The sequence below is a fragment of the Frankliniella occidentalis genome, unplaced genomic scaffold (assembly GCF_000697945.3).
Source record: "Frankliniella occidentalis isolate FOCC.00 unplaced genomic scaffold, Focc_3.1 Scaffold303, whole genome shotgun sequence".
NCBI classification, from domain to species: domain Eukaryota; kingdom Metazoa; phylum Arthropoda; class Insecta; order Thysanoptera; family Thripidae; genus Frankliniella; species Frankliniella occidentalis.
In genome coordinates this window covers 407307-411142 of record NW_026267428.1, presented here as the reverse complement: position 1 = coordinate 411142, position 3836 = coordinate 407307, and the positions used below count along the sequence as shown (strand labels likewise).

The window sequence follows — 3836 nt, the reverse complement described above, 5'->3', positions numbered from 1 at the left end:
GAGGGGAACGAAATAATGAATAAAGTGGACGCCAGCCCATAACACACCGCGGAGCCACCCACACGGCGAATTTCAAACCAATCAATACCCCCCGCCATGCCGCCACACGGCGGCCGGGGGCATTCCCCTACCTCCCTCCGGGACGGCGTCCGAACACTCCCCCGCGGCCGGACCCTCCCGCGCCGGGGGAAGGGGGCGGCCGGAGGCGGAGGCCGCCGCTTGCCGCCGCCGCCGTCCGTTTCGGAGGCGGGCGCGCGCGAGTAGCACACGCGATGACGTGCTCGCCGCCGCGCGGACCAGCAGCGGAGAGAAAGACAAGCGCGCGTGCACATCGATTCGCATCCACACAGCGCTGCAGGCAGGTCTGCCCCACCCGCCCGACAGACACACACACACTCACACAGACACACACGCCACAGGACAGTGACAAGACTTGCACTCCCCGGCTGCACCCAAAACGCACCAAGACTGCGCCGCGTTCCGGGACACATTCATTCATTCATTCATTCATTTCGATTCATTCGCGGCGGCTCGTCGTGACTTCGGGATCAGGTGCGCGCGACGGCGGCGACAAGAAGATTATACTTTCTTTCCAGCCGCCGAGCCGCTTTAGGGCCTGTGCACAAACCAACTGACTTTTGGAGGGGGTCAAAATATTATGATGAGGGCGGTCATTGGAATTCTCGAGGAGCCCCATGATTTTTTACCCCGGGGTTAAAATTGCATGGGGTCTCTAATGACTCCAATAATGACCGCGTACTGATTCTTTTAAAACGCTATAATATTTGGATCGCCCCCTCCCAAAGTCACGTGGTTTGTGCACAGCCGCCTTTGTAGTTCAGCCCTCATAATCCCCAGCTCTAACCCCAACCCCCAAGTCCTCCCCCAGGGGGGGAAAGCATCACGCCGCCCGTCACGGGGGCCCGAGCCCAAATGACATCGCCAATAACACAAGAGGAGATTAACACCGGAGATAGCAGCGGCGGCACGCCGGGCCTTGCCCCGCCCCGCCCCGCACCCCGTGTAATCACGACGCACCGATAAATACATTTCCGATAGTAAACAAACACACCGGACGTGCTGCACAATGCACAGCCCTCCGGGAGCGCCCCGCCGTGGCGCCGCTAGCAACGTGACCGGCTCACTTGTGTGTGATGTTCGGCAGCAAAGTGGGAGTGGACAGTAAGACGTTCGGAAAAACAAAGCAAAAACGTAAAAGAAAGGAAGAAAAAAAAAGCAAAGAAAATATGGGGGAAACACTAGCGTTGCTTTTAGCCCGCCGTGCGCGCCTTCTGTCGACATTTTGCACGGCCGTCAAGAGGACACACAGGAAGCAAGCCACAAACAACCAAGTACTTCACTTTACCAAAAACTACAAAAACATAATGCAGGTAATTAACAACGAATTTTTGACGAGTAAACATCAAATGATAGACAGCTTTTCTAACGAAGTAGCGTGGGGAGTATGGGGAAGGGAGAGGGGGCGGCGTGTAGGTTGGGGGAAAGGGGAGACAGGACGATACGGAGTGGGGGGTGGCTGGACTGCGCTGACCACAAAGTGCCCCTGCCTGCTGCTTTTTTGTAGTTTTCTTGTTCCCCAACTATATAGGCAAAACCACTCACTGGTTTACAAAACAAGCGTAGTTTTATAATATGGGGCCAGACGCGCGGCGACGCGTGGCCCGAAAATAAGACACACGAATTTTAAATTACGCGCCACAAAACCGACGGTATGGAGATCATATACTCCTCATGTGCATCACTTTACTTCCCGTGCCAGACTTTGACGACCGCCTCATTAAAAAGCGAAGACCGGCGAAGACAGAGAGGGAGAGAGGGTTACAGCCTGCAGCTTTTGCTTTCTGAACGTATACTAAGGATACTTCTCCTTCTCCCCCTTCTCTCTTTCTCTCTCCCTCACACACACACACACACGACTGCACCCGCGGCGGTAGCGGCGGCGGCAGCCGGGTCCGAATTGAAGGTCGCGCAGCGGTGCGTTGACATGTCGCAAGGATTTTTAACACGTTTGCTTTTCGGCCTAGTTTCACCACGCGCTTTGCCTGCCGCACACTCACTCACACACACTCTCTCTCTCTCCATCTCTCTCCCACTCTCTACCAATAGAGCAAGCGTTCCCAAGGACCCATTCAAACTTATGCGGCGCGCGCATCCTTGTCACACGACAGAATTAATTCACGAACACTATCGAGGTCTCAATGTCTCGGACACACCTGACGCGGAAAAGCACCATAGCAGGGTGCAGGGTACTTAGTCGGCGCTGCGTGTAAAGGCGAGAGTAACTTTTGAACAACACACGCGACGTATTACTTCCTCAATTTTGAATTTCCCTCGACATACCTCTATGGTATACGTCCAAACCTTATTCGCACAGGATTCGTGCAAAGTCCGCGGCTATAATCCCAGACGCAAATTGCAAAACAGTTTTGCAAACCGCGATACGATGTTTAACGAATTTAACAGTGTACCGCCATATCGCCAAGGGTGCTGCCACCTGTTTGCTCATCCCGCTCCAGAGAAAACGAGCCTTTTTTTTTTCACGCGGGTCCGCCGACGCCGCCGGTCCTTTTCATCGGACAAAAAGGCCTGTCGGTTTTCCTAATCAGCCCGGCAGGCGCCGCCGCGCCTCGCTGTGAAATAATCCTTCCAAATCGGTAATAAAACGATTGCTGCTCATCACGCAACGCGCCAGCAGGGCCGCGCCGCCGGCAGGAGTTCCCCTGAGCGAAATGAATATAAAGGCTCGATCAACAAGTCACAAGTCACGGGGAACTTTTTCGACCCCCACGACTGTCCCTACCGGAGGGCAACATACTCCCCCTTACTGTTTTCTTTTTTTTCAGACAAATCTCTAAGACGTTGAGATTGGCGAGAGAGATGCTTTTACCGTCGTGATAACAAGAGAAGATAGTGACCTCCGCGAGCCCCTCCCCCGCGACCTCGCGGGCGCGGCGCGTGCCCGTCCGTCTATGGGGCGCTGTCCCCCTCCGCCCCCCCCCCCCTACGCAGAGTTAAATACCTGTCCGCGGGGATACATCTCCCGTGCGATGGCCATTGCCTCTTCTCCATACACGCACCTTTATCTTTATCACCTTCGCGAAAAATAATCATTATTTCTGCGAACCCGCGTCGTAGCTAAACTTATATCGGGTGGGTGTCTCTACTGGCGTGGCGAGTTTGTCGGGCGGCTGCATTCACTACCCACCCGCCCACCACCACCGCGAGCCCGGGCAGCGTCACGCACGACGTACACTCGCGGCTACAAGTGTCGGTCGGGGGGCCACCGCACCTACTACTCTACTCGCATCAGCAGGGGGCGGGGCAGTCCAAGCTGTCGAACATTTGCGGCTCCTGCGGCGCTGCAGCCTTCTTCACAGTGTAGGGACCGCGCCGTGCGGTGCACGCCCACGACCTTGTTAATGCCCATGGCGCCCAAAAGACACGGTTAAAAAAGAATCAAGACGACCACAGTTTCCCACTCTTTGCTTTCGGCGCAGCAGCAGCAGCAGCAGACAGCCCGAAAACTCTCGCGGAACAATTACTTCCCTGAGCTCGGATATAAACAACGCCCGAGCTCAAGGCCCCTCAAAACAAGGCACCAGAAACAAAAATCGGACAATGGGTCTTGTCGGAACTCGGCGCCTCCTCCGCCGCCACAAAAGTCACACCCGAGCGACACTCACCCGTCAGCCGGCGGCGGTCGCTAGCCAGGCCACCCGTAGCAGAAGACACTCGCGTTGACGTTGGCACTCCTCGGCCGCAGCGACGACCGGGACACGGGAAAGTGAGGTTAACAACAGTCCACCGAGAGGGCT

General features: G+C 55.9%; 1 protein-coding gene across 5 annotated transcripts in view; it reads right to left on the bottom strand.

Annotated features, from left to right (window-relative positions):
• Positions 1-3836, bottom strand: part of LOC113208425 (elongation of very long chain fatty acids protein AAEL008004) — a 52323-nt gene that overhangs the window by 28616 nt on the left and 19871 nt on the right. For 3 of the 5 annotated variants that reach the window (XM_026425397.2, XM_026425394.2, XM_052273796.1), the window contains exon 1: positions 3705-3836. The exons of the other annotated variants lie outside the window; for them this stretch is intronic. The gene's annotated coding sequence lies outside the window, so the exon portion shown is untranslated. The remainder of the gene's footprint in view (positions 1-3704) is intronic. 5 annotated transcript variants of the gene reach the window in all.